Here is a 16639-nt window from a genome sequence, read left to right as displayed (position 1 = left end):
ACCAAAGAGATTGATAGAGCTATAATCTGGAAAGTTGGTCATAAACAGCGCAAAGGAAAGAAACCACATCCTGGTGTTGTAGAAGCTTTGGTAAGAAATCTTCTCATGTTACTTTGTTTTATTTGTGTGTGCTTGAAAAAGTCAAAAATATCTGATGTTTTACACGCTTACACAGGAAAAACTTGAAAAAGCTCGAGAAAAGTATCATGCTGATTGTGGATCATCCGTGACAGATGATATTCTTGCAAAGGCCTTTGGTGAGGACAAGAAAACTAAAGGGAGACTTAAAGGAATTGGTTTTGGAGCGACACGTAAAAAGGTTGTTGCGCAGTCCCACTATAAGATGATGATTAAAGAGTGTCAAGAATCCTATAAAGCATTGAGTGATCGAGTGGTGCAGCTAGAGGTGAGAATTTAACTTGTATTTTATTAGGTCTCCTTTTCTTGATAAACTCAAACTCGATAATGCCCCTCATACTGCTGTTTGGTCTTAATATAGGGAACGAAATCAAAATGTGTCTGCAATGGAGTCTTACCCTCTCACATGTTAAGTCCCAGCAACAATCATGAGGCTAGCACTAGCAGAAATGTTATCTGTAATGAAAGAGTCTCAACTGATACCACTCCAAGTCATGTCAGGAAACAAGATGAGGTTCAAGTGCCAAAGAGATTCCAAGTTTGCAAGTTGTTAAGCTGGTACAAGGAGGACGAGGTGGTTGCAGAGGCTGAAATTGCTGAAACAGATCCAAGTAAGCAGATACATGGAAAACCAATCGGTCTTGGAGCCTACACTGTATGTGTGAAGGTTTCTTATGTTGATGATGCTCTTGTCTACCAAGCTACTTCAGAAGTCATAACTGTTCATGATGATGTTTCAAATTTTATCACATGGCCCAAAGATAGAATAATCTACCAATAGACTTCTTAATCTTCTGTGATCTTTTTGGAGACTTAACTTTTGGTAACAAACATATCACTGCCACTTTTTTGTATGTTTTGTATATATCACATTGGTATGTGAATGCTTTAACTCTGGGTTTGGTTTAATTTGAATGAATCTTTCAGTTTAATCCAATTGTTTATTTACATTTCAGTTTAATCTAGTTGTTTCTTTACATTTCACAAATAGTAGTGACAAAAGTGAAATATATATTCTGAAATATGGGTTTGATCTTATTCATAAGTATTGTAAAAGATAGTCCTACTACACATAGTATAGTTGTATCAAGGTACTTCTACAATGCTAACAAGTGTACTAACTGTAATATTCACAATACTAATAAGTGTTGTGTTAACAATTTCTGCTACCCATGACAATAATTGTAAAAACAAATGTTCTACAATGCTAACAAGTGTACTGACTGTAATATTCACAATACTAGTAAGTGTTGTGTTAACAATTTCTACTTCATACCATAATCATTGTAAAATGAAATCTTGCAACATCAGCAGGTGTTGTTCAGAATAGTTATACAACTCAAGGAAGTGTAGTGAGAAGAGTATTCACAATACTAATAGACATCGTGAAAAGGTTTTCAACTACATAAACTAGATATAGTGAAACAGTTACTTTACAACATAAGTTCTTTGTTGTCCAAGATAGTTCTACAATTCATACAGGTGCTGTGCAAATATTATTCATAATACTGGTAATTGTTGTTGCATATGTTTCTACGATATGCAACTTATGTTGTCCACAATTGTTCTACAATACAAGCAAGAGTTGTGTTAGGTTATCAAAAAAATTGAAAGAGAATCACAACATTGGCAAACTATTGTCGAACCATGAATCACATCACTCTTTACAACACATGTCATCCATTGTAGAAAAACTTGGACTTTCTACAATACCCTCGTTCCACAATGCATGAAATGGAGTTGTCGTAGGGGTACTGCAACTCTTATCTTGTGTCGTCAATGATGATTTTTCCCGTAGTGTATTGTAGACTAAAATTTACATTATATATGGAAGCTTGGCCATTGTTGAGAAATTCGTACCCTCAAAACGTCACTCGGAAGATATTGGTACTAGCTATGTGCATTGCAAAAGCTAAAAATGGTACTATGTGCGACGCTGAGGAGGTGGTATCTCAACAGAAAAACAAGACAATATCAGTTGATAAAAGTTCCACAGACTCCGCAAAAAGAAGTGCCAGGAATAGTCTCAAGGAGGAACAACCAGGAGCCAAGGTATCCGTTTCAGAAAGTTCAAACAAGAAAGATCCAGAATTTTCAAACAATAATTCTTCAGCACCTAAGGGTCCCTGCTGTGCAGTGTCCAATTTTCCACTCTTCGATTAAGAAAATACATAACCAATAGGAGCAACATATTTCCTCCAAAATAAGAACTACCAATGAATACACGGAATACTAGAAGTACTCACCGAATAAGAAAGCATTAAAGCAAAATAAAAAGAAGAATCAACAAAGGGAAACTTGCGTAGCAAAGTTTATGTCCAAGAGAATATGGAGATCATGCTTATTATGCAAGAAAAAACTAGCTAGCTAGATGACAGTATTAACTGGCATGGTCAAACTACGAATCCAGTGCATATGAATTATATACATCTGGAAAAAGAAAAAAAAACGGGAACCAATTAAAAATAGTAAGAAATACCATATGGTCCTAGAAATAATATATTAGAGAGAGTCTAGTCCAATTGATCTAGTCAATTATCCGTTTGGTCCATTTTGAAAATATAAATTATAGTTTGGTCAAAGAAATTATAGTTTGGTCCTAATATGACGTCATGGATGATGTAATTTTCATCATGTAGTGGCACAAATATCCTTTTGGGACCATGACGTCATCCTAAGATATATATGGTCAATTATCAAGAGAGAAGATATTATTTTCAGATTTACTTTCTCTCACCTCCATATTTTCAGATCTACTTTCTCTCTCCTTTTTTTTCTTTTCTTTGCAATTATTTTTCTGCTACTGTAAAGAAGATGAAGAAAGAAATAAACAGTTGTTGTTGATAAATGATACTCGTGATGATGTTTTGAAGATGAACACATGATTGTTGTTGTTGAAGATGTGAAGACGATAAAAAAGATGATGAACGACGGAGTTTTTAGGGTTTGTTTGGTGTTGTTGTTGTTGAAGACGACGAAGATGATGAAGATGATGCTTGTGTTAAAGATGAAAACGACGATACTGATGTTTGCTGTGAAGGATGAACTAATATCAGATTATTAAAGAATGAACTAGTGTTGAAGTTCTTGTTTTTTAGATCTTTGTCTTGTTGTTGCTGCTGTTGGAGATGATGAAGATTTGTGTGTGTTTTTCGTCGTTTTTTAGGTTTTTATATGGAGTTCATTTCTGGAATGAACTCTGTTTTTTTAGGTTTTTATATAGAGTTCATTTCTGGAATGAACTCTGTTTTTTTAGGTTTTTATATGGAGTTCGTTTCTGGAATGAATTCTTTTTTTTTTAGGTTTTTATATGGAGTTCATTTCTGGAATGAATTCTGATTTTTTTAGGTTTTTATATGGAGTTCATTACTGGAATGAACTATGTTTTTTAGGTGATTTCTGAAAAAATAAGTAGAAATTAACAGGAGTTCATTTTGAAGAATGAACTGCTACAAAAAAAAAATAGAAATTAACACGGAAGGGTACTTTTGTCCATTTAATATTTTTAAATAATTACGGACCAAACAGTAAAGGCATTTTCCCAAAGGACCAAACTGACATGGGCCCACCTAAAAAAGGACCAAACGATATTTTTCCCTTAAAAATACAATTCAAGTGACAAGTGCGAGAGATGACACCTTTTTAGCCTGGCTAGTTCGGGCCTAGTGGGTTTATTTGGGGCCTATGGTTTTCTCCATCCACCCAATGAAGAAGGATAAGGGGTTCTAAAGTGTATTAAAATACTAAATTACCCTTACACAAACTTAATAATTCCAACTATCTAAAACAAATACCAAATCCTAAACATTTATATTAACCATCTTCAATCAAAAAACTAAAACCCAATCCATCAAAATCAAAATCTAAAACCTAATCACAAACAACAATTCAATTCTCCATTTTTTTTGGTTTTCGGACAATATTTCAACGACAAACAAATTCGAGTAATTGAGTTAAATAACTTTAGTACGTTCCTTTAAAGAGGGATTCGTTAATGATTTAAAAAATTTCTCATCAAAGTTTTCAGAAACCAAACCAGAATCGGTTGATATAAGCATTAACGTAAATCGAATATGATTGATGTTCCCCAGAATCGTTGTATATAGTTCACTTACATAAACCGATTATAGGTTGATGTGATGAACATCAACCACAATCTGTTTATGCTAATGCACACATAAACCGATTCTGGGTCCAATTTTGGATTTATAAAGAAATCAAGAATCGGTGTTTATGCGCCCCACATATAAACCGATTATGAGAAATGCCTAGTTTTTTGTAAGTTTTTTTTTGCTATAATCGAATTATGTGAAAGACCACATAAACCGATTCTGGTAGCCCATTTTTCTTTTCCAACTATTACTTGATCACCGAATGAGTATGAAAGCGTACTCGATTTCAGTTCGAGTACAAGTGAAAATGGTTTTATACCCGAGGTGAAAATGCGTATGATTTTGCACCCAACGAGTATAATTTTTATACTCGAATTGAAAACGAGTATGACTTCTCAAACGATTTGAGAAATGAGTATGAAATCATACTCATTGTTAATTCGGGTATATATATATAGTAGAATGAATGTTAGTTTTATTTGATGTTTAACAACACATAATTTTCAGATCAAAATGAAAAATCTACCCAGAATCGGTTTATGTTCATGTCCATATAAACCGATTCTGGATAATCGGTTGATTTTCATATCCATAAAAACCGATTCTGGGTAAAAGCAAATTTCAAAATAATTTGTATGTTTTTGAAGTTACAATCGGTTGATACCAATGTCAACATAAACCGATTCTTGGTGTGTGTTCTTAAAAAAAGTTCAAAATTTTAAATTTTTTCATGTTTTGAATATTCATTAACAAAAGTTAATTTCAACTAAATTAACGCTAATTTAATTTCAACTTAGTTAATTTCAACTAAGTTCATTAACACAAGTTAGACACGATATTTTTACTACTAATCAACTAAATTAACGCTAATTAATCGAGGATAAATTAGCCATTACTAAAATAATTGGATAAGGGGTTTCTAGAAATTGATCCTTTTTATTTTTTTAGTACCAGGCCCCAAATAATCACATTAGGCCCCAAACTAGCCAGGCTTTTTAGGCCAACTGCTAATCTGTCAAACTATACTTTGCTAGCAGGAGAACTAAGCCTTTAAAACTGGTAAAAAAAATTACAACTTTCAAAGAAAAGTTTTGGATAAAAAGCACCCTTCAAAGAAAAGTTAGCCAATGACAACCGGCACTTGGTTCTTAAGCGCAAACAAACACTTCAAAAAGACACAGAGAAGATAGAATAACAACAGAGGAGATAGAAAAACAAACACTTCTAAACACTTCTAAGGATTCTTCAACTTGGGGATATTGAGAATGAGAAGCTGCAAGAAGAGCAGCTCCAATTCCAGAGCCATCGTTTGCATGCTCAATAACAACGGTGCGCGCAACTTCATCTCCGATTAACTCACTAAGGGATCTGAATTCCGTATAATGCTCAAATAATCCTCCATCCACGGCTATAATGTTTCTCTCCCTCCTTGACCGTGTCTTTTCCCATCTTTTTCAAAATACCAAAGATCCCCGCGGCAGATAGACGGGCACCTCGTGTGGCAACAATGTTGCAGAGGTCTACAACAACTCTTCTTGTTTCAAGGCAAGTACCAGATATCCCAAAGATGTCCTTCAGTTTGCTTTCAACCACTCTCAAACCTGGGGATGTGTCATGATGCATGGCAGACATTTCAGGAGTTCTCAAAGTGGATGGAGTCTTTTAAGTTTTGGTGGAACGATATCACCAAAAAAATCCAGCCTCCTCGGCCATTTTGCAGAGGACTCTACGTACAATATCTCCCAAATACATCCCAGAAATAATCTTCTCAAAAATCTGCTCACCAACGTTAAGACTGTCCTGGTCCAAAGCCTGATCATACTCGGTCACAGGAAGGTATGTTGATTACTGTTTCTCCTGATTGATTTAACTGCACTCTCTACATATGCTGCGTTTGTACCAGCTCCCAAAATAACTGCAGCCGCAACATCATTGTTCAAGTATTTGCCTCCAGCTAATGTCCCAATTGTATCATTCACCAGAGCCGCAACACGCATATCTATGCCCTGTCTGTCCAAGGCTTTTGTTAGCTCTACCACCACATCTTTATCAACCGATTGAGAAACCCTTTGTCCACCTGATAAGAGTTCCAGACGCGATTGATAACTGCTTTACAGGGAATGAAAAAGTAAAACCCAATTCCCTCTTGACTACCAGGAGGAAGGAAGAAACTCAGTTCACTTGCGAAAAAACAGTATTATCAAAGATTAAAAATCAACCATTGATTTAGAAACCTGTTTTGAGGCATACATCTGTCTAAGTTCGGCTGAAAAGTTATCAGCCGAACCTAGGCAAAAACATAGGTTATCAGCCGAACCTTGAGTATGCCTCAAAATATGTTTCTTGATTTAAAAGAGTAATGTTTAATGGGCCTTGCCCAGCAAATTTTGACTAAGATCCTGTAAAATTTGGAATTTTAGATGGCCATTTATACTATTGACACTGGGTAGAAAATTGAACTTTTTGGTGCCACTTAAATTAAAATGGCACAAGTTTTTGTGAAATGGAAACTAATCACAGGGAAACCACACGCAGTAGAAGTCTAATCTACAACGGATGCATCTTAACTTCATAAACTAACAATTTAAACTCTTAAAGGAGCAGAAGAAAATCCTGAAAACCAAAACATCAAAACCATCTCTGATTTAAAAGTTACAAAATCATGTACGGCGTTTACTCAAACGCCATGAATTGGCTCATGACATACAGTGGCTCAATCTTTCCTGTCGCTTCCTTTTACTCATCTTTGTGAGATCTGCAGCTTTAAAGAATCTTGGGGCCGAATCAACTAGACATTCAGGGTCAATGACTGTTACCTCACACATGTATTCCTTTGCAGTTATTACCACCTCGTGGTAGATCAATCTGGCTGACCCTGGAAAAGAGCACTGCTTCTCCACTAGTGTCCTCGGGATCCTATCTGCATGGAACAAGAATCCTGCAGCAGTTGCCTTTCTCATCTTGGTGAAACTCTTTCCTGCATACACGACATCCAGCTTATACCTGAAATTCCAGAGAGAGCGACGTTAGTTATGCTGGTTCCATTTATTATAATTGGGTAACATTTATAAAGCACAGTTAGCAGGTTGTAATTACGGACTACAGATCCTCAAAACACAAACAAAAAATACACTAATACATAATTTCTAATCCACCCTAAGAAGCTTATGCCAAGTAAAATTGTCTTGGAGAAAGAAAAGAATAATCAGCCTCCTAATTAACAATGATATATCCAAGATTAGTTACCATACCTGTCCATAATGGTGAGAAGTTGTTTGTTTCCTTACGTCTTGCGCCCTCCTCAAAGATCTCGACTGCACAAAGTTTTCAAAGCACCACGGCCCGGAAAAATTCTTCGCCTTCCATGCCTCATAAACAGCAAGAAGTGTGAGATGATTTCCCTCGGGCTGAAAAAAACTTGCTTAGCAGATGCTTGTGAGATGGGAGTGATGATAAGGAATCAAGTCCTTGCTTCGGGTTATATGCGTTCTGCTTGGCAAATCCAGGATCAATGACATAGAATATATCATCAATAGTCAAATATGCCTCAGCAATATTAGTAGCTACGACCACCTTCCTCTTCCCAGGAGGAGCAGGATCAAATATTCTTGACTGCTTTTCACTAGGAAGAGCACTGTAAGCAGGCAAGATAATTAGCTCCAGTACATTTCTCCCAAGCCCTTTCATTCTCTCATAAAGGGACTGACAAGCGTATTCAATATCCACCTGACCAGTGAAGAAGAGAAGAATATCACCCTCAGGTTCTATCAAGTGGATCTGCAGGACAGTGATCAATGAAGCATCCAAATAATCACTCTCTGGCTGTTGTGTACATGATCTCAGCTGGAAAGGTTCTCCCAGGAATGGTGAAGATATTAAAATTGAAGAAATAACCAGAAAACTCTTCAGCATCTAGAGTGGCAGATGTTACAATCAACAGAACATCAGGTCTTTGATTCAAAAGTTGCTTGAGTAAACCAAAAAGGACATCGGTTTGGATCGTCCTCTCATGAGCTTCATCAACCGTGATAACAGAATACTGAGAGAGGCTTTCATCAATCAAAATCTCTCTAAGAAGCATACAGTCAGTCGTATACTTGATTACAGTATCTGGTCCAGTGAAGTCCTAAAACCTGATAGCATAACCAACTTCCTCACCCAGACGGCAACCAAATTCTTCGGCCACCATTTTCGCCACTGACATAGCAGCAACCCTACGAGGTTGTCTACACCCAATTTTACCTTAGGTTGTGTAACCAGCCTCTTCAAGATACTGAGTCACTTGAGTCGTCTTTCCTGAACCTGTTTCTCCAATGACAACCAGTACCTGGTTATCGTTTCGAGCTCCTCAAAAGGTAAGGTTTCCTTCAGGGACAAGACTTCATTGCAACGCCAGAGTAGCTCATACAGCCAATCATAAAACCGGAAAATAAAAAAATAAAAAAAATAAAAGAGGATAAGGAAAAAGTATAAAACAAAACCAGAAAGAGGGATAAGATAAAGAAGCCTAGCAGACAGGGTATACATCCAAATAGTACAGCCTCTGCCACTTAAATACTTGAGATCCGAAATACACATACCTGTAAAACACACCAACCAGCTGTGTTGATAGCTTTGAGCTCCATAGCTTGCCATGATGAAAATGTCTTCTGATTCCAAGGTCTTGAACAATATACTGCTTAAGCCTTTTACATTTTCTAAATACACCATCTGCAGCTTCTTCATATTGCATACCTTGAAACATACCCTTTCTTTTAGCATGAAGTAGCCCATTTCAAACAACTACAAAATTGGAGTAGTCATTTCGTCTTGTTAGGAACTCGTATTCTGAACATGTATCGGACCCAGGAAGCTCTTCAATAATTTCCTGCATAAATTTCATACTGAGTTATCCTGGTTTAACCATTTCTCCACTTCTTTGCGCATCATCTCGAGCTCATCTAACCTTGAATTACACGGGGTATGTGCCTGGGGCCATACAGATCACAGATTTGGTGCGGCTGACCAGAAAACTTTTGCTTCCAACCGGTCGGGTACGACCCGCTTGGAGAGCTCCCATTCTCTGATACACCACTCGAGAAACCAGATTTCCAAATGACTCTGACCAATTTGATTTTCCCAACCAAATGTTCACTGATTTATCCCAAATTGCTTTATAAGCAGGCAAACATTGCTTATATACTTCAATATGATTCCCATCGTTTTACTGTGAGGATACACAATATCTCTTGCCAGAGTAGTCGGATACCAGCCACCATTGGCCAGTTGCCAATGGTCTTCTGGGTAACCACCCATAGGTGGGAGCTCCCGAGTTGGGCCTGGCAATTCACAGTATTCAGACAAGCTCAACATAACATCTTTTTCAAATGATATGAACTACTCAAAAGAGTTAGTAATCATTTCCATATCGATGATATGAACTGTCATCATAAATAGCAACCATCCTTTATTCTCAGATGATATGAGTCACCTCATACAATAATAACCATTGCTTAACTCACAAATCGAGACAGATGATATTACCTCGGACGGTAATAATCATCTCTTGTCTTATGGGTTGTTCAGTTATCAAACAATATGAATTATCTAGGAGAGACAACAATCATCTCTTTACTAGGTAGTATGAAGAGCCAGTACTTGCCAAGGTTGCAATCATTTCCTAATAGTTTATGTAAAAACTATGACATTCAGCAAACATTTAAACCGTGTGCATCTCTTTGAATACTATATGATGGATCAATTCTGGACCATCGTCTAACGATCGTGATGCTCTTCCTACTACCGGAATGGAAAAATATATTCCTAGTTGTGATGATCAATCTTTATTAAGGAACCTGGTGGTCCAAGAGCTAGTAAACAAAAAATGATCAAATGTTATGTGAAAAACCTAGCTAAGGTTCTTGTTTACCTTGGAATAACCTTAGCTATGGTTTTCACATAACGGTTGATCATTTCTTGTTTACTAGCTCTTCGACCACCAAGTTTCGTCATAAAGATAAGTCAATGTTGATAATCACATCCAGGAATATATTTTTCCATTCCGGCAATGGAAAGAGCATTGCCGTCGTTAGATCCAGAATCAATCCATTGTATGGTTTAAATGTTTGGTAAATGGCATAGTTTCAACAAGCGCAATTTATGCAACCAAGGTGCTAAGTCAGCACATAAGGTTACCAAGACTAGCAGACATGAAAATAAATGAGATCTAAGATCTCCAAGGTACAAATCCAAAAATAGTACATCAGGACAGAAATCAAAATCACAGGCCTCACGTATCAACAAATTACAACAATCAGATGGAAGCAAGGAATATTAGATGCCTTGTCGTCGCCACGACAAGGCCCAAGAAAATTTTCGCCAGTTCTTAATACTGGATACCAGCAAAAGCAAATGAATAACAACAATCAGAGACATTTTCTTATTAGAACATTTAAAAGAAGGCGAATACAATTTCCATAAACATAATGGTTATAGAGATGAGGCACCACAGCAGCATGCTAATACGGAAGTTTTAACATAAGTGCAAAAGACTGTATGCTGTAAGTCTAATAGTCTTTCCCACTAATGACGAGTTGGCTCACTTTCATACAAGCATTATCCAGTACAAATTCATACTAGTACTTAACTTCAAATACCAATTTATTAACTCATCTCTGTCTAAAGGAACATTCCATCTGAACTCTAAAGCTACCCTAAGAGAAGAATATATATGTGTCCATCATTCATAGACTAGCTGACTTGAAATTAAATACAGACTAACACTTAGTTGAGGGCTTTATTTACCTTGAAACCGTAGATGATTATGACTAAATTAGCTCACTCATAGAAACACCATCATTGTTCATACACTACACTTAGTAACACCAGTTTAGTCCATGTGTGAAAGCGCGATACGACTTGGTATTACTTCAATATAAATCCAAAAGGGTAAGGATATTAGGCATAAACCACAGTAAATACGCACGCACTCAAAGAAAAATCAGCAAGATTAATCGACATCGATACACAATTTAGCACACGGTACATAACCCAAGTTCACATAGCAATTGAGTACACATAGTAATCTAGGTACACAGTAGTTCTACCAAAAATATTTGAAATAAGAATACCAAACTTAAAAAAGAGCTGATGCCTTAAGTTTAAAAGGTTAAGGTTAAATTAACCACCACAATTGTCTAACCATACTGGAAACATTACGATTATGAATCCAGTAAATACATTAACATTTTATGCTAAAATAAGTTTTCATAGAGTCGCAACCGTAGCTTATAGTACACTAAAACTTATTAGTGCAGACACTGTGTATGTACAATACAAAACTAAACGTAGATAACTAGTTATCCGTAAGACCCCTTGATGGTCTAAATTACTACCCAAATTCCCACAAATGAAATCCATTTTTCTTCCAATCAAATGTATAACCAATACTTATACTTAGGAAGAAAATTATAATCTGTAAATGGTGAGCTTTGTAACTCTTGTAATCATTTTAAAACTCAATAACCAATGGAGTACCAAATTCGGTGGTACTATTTAAACAGAAAAATATCAGTTGAGTATACAATTGATTTTAAGTCCAGTGCCGGTATCTCCAGGAACTAACAAGCCAATTAACACATTTAGAGTATCGGGTCGGTATATCTGACAAGTTTAATGGAGTCACATTTGTATAAAATTGTGAAACTGGCCATCAACAATGGGTAAACGTAAAATCAATCAAAACCCAAAATTTGATTTCTTAGAGAAATACATAGCTCCTCTCCTTACCTCTTCCGGCAGGAAAATTCTCCCAAAACCCACACGCCAACAGCAACATCACTTCTCTTTCCTGCCAATCTTGTCTACAAAAATGACATCTTTAATTCGATGCAATCAACAAATTCAAATCTCCATAAAATCAGATCTCTAATTGCTTCAATTTTCAGTTTAATCTCATCTGCCATTTTTTCTTAGTGAAATTTAAGAGAGGAGAAAAATGCATCCCCCAAAATTAATAAATATGTTTACCTAGTTGTCTCACAACATGTGATTAGCTGCATGGATCACTATTATAGCACCCAAGGGTTTGACTAAGGCAGACTCTATTTAGACACCATCATCTGTTCTTGAGGCAACCTAAAAGTGGACAGGGAACCAACACCATTTCTGTCCTTGGCATCTGCAACAGATTACTATTTGACTCATGGGTGCAACAGAACTGAACACCGCAAGAATTCTCAAAGGCTTCACGGCTGAAGTTGATGACCTTCCTTCAGCAAAAACTCACCAACTTCATCCTGAAAACCAACTTATTAGATATGACTCCACCAGATTTTTGGACTAAGCAATTGGCCTGTGGGGTCAAATTGTCTTATATAACTCAGTAAGTTCACTAAGGGTACTGACTGCGAAACATGATAAAAGATCTTGCTCAGGTGGATAAGGATCGAAAGAAGTACCTGAATGTCAGCGACCTCGGTATCACTAGTGTCTGACAAAGTGACTGTTCCACTTTCTACTTAGCTTTCACCTTCGGACTGACCAAGAATTTGTCTTAGTAGGACTATTGACGCATCGGATATGACCGATGCAGAGCAAGTATATCGTCTGACCTTGAAGACTGGTCTAGAGCTTCCACCATCCGGTACATCAAACAAATAAACAGATCCAGCAACCTTATCATGCCAACTAGATCTGTAACCAACAGGCCTGATACGGCTCCTATCATGATATGATGGTTGAGAATCAACCTTCCTTGAACAGGTAAGGAAGAGATCTTCAAACTGAACCGGAAGTCCATCCTGAAATCAGAAACAAAATCATGTATGCTGAGCTGAAAGAACCAGTAACCTAGTGTCTGCTGGATTACGGTTTACTGGTGGTAAGTAATTATATAAGGACAAGAACAAAATGCATCTCACATTAGATCGACCAGAGGCACAGCCACCGTTTCTCCCCTGTCCTTCTTAACTCTTGCGCTTCTCCCAAGATTGCTGGCATGAGGTTCCACAATCTCGACATCAGAAGATAAATCCCCACTTCAACTATTCCTTAGAGCTTCTCGGTTATCAGCAAAACCATTAGTTCTTGAGTGTCTAGCAAGCACCTTCCTTCTGGGAGGAATTAAAGAAACTATTACTCCAAAATCTTCTCATATGAGTAGGGTGCAAATCTGCCTCCTCATAACTCTTATTCATAGTTGGTCTGCGGACTAAGAACCTTTCAGAAGCTATTTTGATGGGGTGTGAATTTATGTACATCAGATCCAGCACCTGGATGCCACAAGATTCGATACTTCACAGGAGTACCATACGGAAAGCCACTAAAACGGGTATCACCCAGGTATGCATCCTACAAAAGCAGCAAGACAAATTAACTTGAAAAATTAAAGTCCAAGCAATTAACAGCAATATTAACCAAATACTAAAAATCATGCAACAACAAATTTGACATGAATTAACTGCTAGCGACAGAAGAAGCCAGCGATCTCCTAACTCCTAATTAGCTGAATATGATTTCTTAAAACATCATTGCCATGTGAAACAGGAGCTGCAGTTTACTCATACCATCAGATGTTCTAGTGTGCTAAATCACAGTAACTAATTGCTTATTTCCAACAGTAATAGCCAAATGGAAAATAAAACCATCTGATCACTATTTACTGTTGCAACTTGTAATTCAATGTTTATCTTCAACTTGTAACATATTACGTACTGCATCACATACGCAGTATGTGTACCATACCAATCAAAATTTACGAGAGCACTTAACTAGATCCTTTAAGCAAAAAGTGGCGATCATTCTGAGATATCTATAATGCTAATCTGTTAGGCACTCTAAATAAAGTACTGAAATGAACATCCATAGTAGGAAGAAGCTTTAGTTTTGTGAAGTTTATTCATCTTTGTTTTCTTCTGCTTAACCAGTCAAACCATTTTCAGCTTTACATTTTAACAGTCAGCTAGTAGTTGCCTTATCGTCGGCCACTCAGAGTGGGACCTTACCAAGTGTATGATCCACCTGAATTGATGGACTAACAGTTTCAGCAGAGGAGATACGATGCACCCATGACATCTGGCACGCAAGGGTTCAATGTCACAACAACCTAGAGTATGAACCAGCAAAAACTTTTCCTTGTTGTCAGCTTATGCATGAGTGCATGACAACTGTCAACATGGCTACAATCTCATGTCTAGCTAGAGATGGGGACTGCATAAGCATAAGTCACTAGGAAACTACGTGTTTGATCATGACGAACAGAATAAAGAATTCCATGTGAACGCCCTTCAAATGCCTGGTGGTCATATTATAAATACCAATAAAAGAAAAGTAATCTTAAAAAACAGCAATTTAGTGTTACCCATATTTGCATGCTCGCTTCATTTCAAATGCAGATATTTCTTGGTCATTTATCCCTTGAATAGGTTAATAGATTAACTTCATATTCAAACAAGTAGAACCAATAAAAGAAACCCAAATCAGCAGAAAACCAAAAGAAACAAGAAGAAAGGGAATAGACAACTGGGAGGGGCATACCTAGAATGTCGTTCCAAACTCTTTAAAAACATCTGCATCTCCAGGAGGAGAAACATTGATATCCAAAAGCGGCCTAACAGCAGTATGTTTATTCGTCGGAGGAGGAATTAGCAACAGTAACGTTAATGAAAACACAACCCAAGTTCCATCTCTTAATACCAACACCATTCTGTCTAAACAAGAAGAACAGATCCAATCTTCTAAAACAATAGCTTGACGAGAACACTTTCAGCAACAACCCAAATAAAACTGTCTATCACAACCATCACAAACTAGTACACCACCTCTAGCTTCAGCTCGGCCACAAACACATGGTACACCACGTATATCAGCTGGTAACTATTTGAAGATTAAATTTCACCACAAAATCATCAATAATTTACCTATCCAGGATAGTAGAATGGAAGCTCAAGCTGCATAAACAACGTGTGCACCGATTAGAAACCCTCTTGTAGCAAGACATATCTCAATTCAACGAAAACTCAAAGAAGTAAACAAACAAGCATCCATGATACCATATCGTCTCTATAATTTCCAAAAACAAAATAATTTTGGTCAAACTACATCATAATAATCTCCAAAAACAAAATAAAAAAATGAAACAACCCAGCAAATCCATAAACTCAATTTCCAATAAATGCAGCTTTAAACTAGAATTCCATACCTTATAAAACTCTTCTTCCAATCTTGTGTTTGTCTTAACATTCTAAAAGCTTCAATTGCTTCAGGTGATGTTAATGCTACTTCTTCACCTTCATTTGAAATTCTTCTAGCAAAATCAGCTTCAGGAGAGAGAATCTCTTCCCAAGGTGCCCAATTTCTTTCAACCCAGTTACCTTTACGTGGTTCGTCTTCAGTTTCTTTTATCTGTTGGACCAAATTTCTTTAAGAATGTTTCATCTACTGGAAATTCATCTGCTTTCAGTTTGAAAGCGTTCGGGTCCATGGAAATGGAATATGAGATCTGTGGGGCTGAGGGTTTGAGTTGGGTTTTGGTGGGTTTTGAAGATGGGAATGGAAAAAGAAGAAGAGGGTTTAGCAGGGATGGAATCTTGGAAATGTTTACAGAGGAAGTGAGTAAGGACCGAGGGTTTTGACTTCTGAGTAACCAAGGAAAGAGACAAAGAGTTGTGTGGGACTGATATGGTGTAAACGGGAGTACTTAAGTGTTTGTGGTAGGGTTTATAGAAATTTGTGCATGTAAAAAAAAATGAAAAAAAAGGTAAATGTAAATTGCTTTCACTTTCATTTGATTTCATATTTGGGCGGGCATTGGGATGCTTTAGTGTTGAAACTGGCATGGTTCAACCTGTTAACACTTGAATGCTTTAGTAGAATAGTGCAGTAGCAAATTTCAACAAACAAATCACAAGCTCAACACCAACATTACTCTGCTTTTCATTTATTGAAAAAATCAGCACAAAGTATCTCGACAGAGAATAAGTCCACATTGCAAACGCACATATATTGGCTTAGATTGTTGGTAGTAAATTTCAATATACAATCAGTGTTGGTGTCTCATTCACACACTTGGATAAGTTCCTTATACTTTTCTGAAGCAACCGCCTAGGAACAAATTTTTCTCTGGCACTGCTAGATCATATTTGGTCTAGCAGCACCATGGCCAAGCATCTGTTGTTTTGTGATGTCAGATAACTCACACTTTAACTATGATTATTATAATATATATTAATAAATTTTTAGCATTCCTTCCCCGAGTAACTGACTAACATATCAAAATATCTTATTTCTAGAGAGAGATATGACTAACACTCAATCATCCAATCTTCATTTTTTTTCAGCTAGTCGGTAACACAAATCTCTTCTTCCCTGAGTTCCCTCTAGGCGTCCCCTTTCATTTTCTATTATTGTTT

General features: G+C 36.8%; 1 long non-coding RNA gene and 2 pseudogenes across 1 annotated transcript; all 3 read right to left on the bottom strand.

Moving 5' to 3' along the window:
• Positions 1-5398: 5398 nt before the first annotated feature.
• Positions 5399-6938, bottom strand: LOC113337369 (annotated as a pseudogene).
• Positions 6772-9023, bottom strand: LOC113337368 (annotated as a pseudogene).
• A 2864-nt stretch (positions 9024-11887) lies between these two features.
• Positions 11888-15766, bottom strand: LOC113337333. The gene is made up of 6 exons (XR_003354187.1): positions 15430-15766; positions 14766-15178; positions 13151-13580; positions 12689-13030; positions 12258-12526; positions 11888-12091 (listed from the first exon to the last, which is right to left on the bottom strand). It is a non-coding gene; the product is annotated as an uncharacterized LOC113337333 (long non-coding RNA).
• Between the last annotated feature and the right edge of the window lie 873 nt (positions 15767-16639).

Source organism: Papaver somniferum, unplaced genomic scaffold (genome assembly GCF_003573695.1).
Source record: "Papaver somniferum cultivar HN1 unplaced genomic scaffold, ASM357369v1 unplaced-scaffold_16, whole genome shotgun sequence".
Classification (NCBI taxonomy): domain Eukaryota; kingdom Viridiplantae; phylum Streptophyta; class Magnoliopsida; order Ranunculales; family Papaveraceae; genus Papaver; species Papaver somniferum.
This window is presented reverse-complemented; position numbering and strand designations above follow the sequence as displayed.